Genomic DNA, 1039 nt, shown 5'->3' with positions numbered 1-1039 from the left:
GCTTCTTCCTAGACACAACTCTGTCAGAAAAACAATGTGGTTCAAAGCAGAACGAGGTATGGCGCCCGGGTGGCTCAGTCGGTTAAGCTCCGACTCTTGAGTGCTGCTCAGGTCATGATCTCACGGTGGTGGCGTGGAGCCCTGAGTTAGATCGGGGCTGAGCATGGAATCTGCTTGGGATGCCCTCTGCCCCTCCCCCACTGAGGAATGGGCTGTCTCTCAAACTCCAATTCAAGGGAATACGTGTATCTTGATGTTTACAGCAGCATTAGCTACAATAGGCAAATTCTGGAGGCAGCCCAAGTGTCCCTGACTGTTGAATGGATAAACAAGGTGTGTCATATATTATTTGATTTTGAGTTATAAATAATTCTGTGGCGGGGCAAATTTATGAAAGAAAATCAAAGTGTAGAATTTCAGTAGGTATGTCATAGAGAAAATCTAAAAGAAAGCCGGAGAATTAATGTGAACTCTTGTACACAAAGGAGATCACTTCTAGCTCTGCCCGTAAATAGCCCGCCTGCAGTTACCCCAAAGCTACACTTGTTACCCTCTTGGGCCTTGGACTCACTAAACAACAGAAATTTAGGGGCCAAACGGGAGTTCCTGGTAAGGCTTTTCACAGGGGGTTATGCTCTAGCACAAGGGAGCTGGTACAGAAAGCTAAGGGTCCTTCGGGCTAACTCCCCATACAAAAGGGGGAAAAGCTTTTAAAGGGGCAGAGGCGGGGAAAGGAGTGACCGCTAAGACCTTTGGGGCAGGGAGAGATACAGGAAGTTGGTGAGCAAGCGCAGTGCCCAGAACATGCACGCGTGTTGTGGCATGTGAAATCTCCACTTCTGGGCATCATTTTTCGTATCATGATGAGGGAGAAAGTCAGTGAAAGGTCAGCGCTGGGGTCCATCTTGGCGCAGACAGGTTTGGCCAGGTCTTCAGTCTTGTCGTTGAGTCCCTCCTTGAGGCAAGCACCCTGCTTCTGCATTTCTGCAAGAAATGCTACTCATGGGGCATAGGGTTTCAGCTCTCCAGGAATGCTAGA

The sequence above is a fragment of the Panthera pardus genome, unplaced genomic scaffold (assembly GCF_024362965.1).
Source record: "Panthera pardus isolate Hobbes unplaced genomic scaffold, ASM2436296v1 HiC_scaffold_13, whole genome shotgun sequence".
In the NCBI taxonomy this organism is placed as follows: domain Eukaryota; kingdom Metazoa; phylum Chordata; class Mammalia; order Carnivora; family Felidae; genus Panthera; species Panthera pardus.
This window is presented reverse-complemented; position numbering follows the sequence as displayed.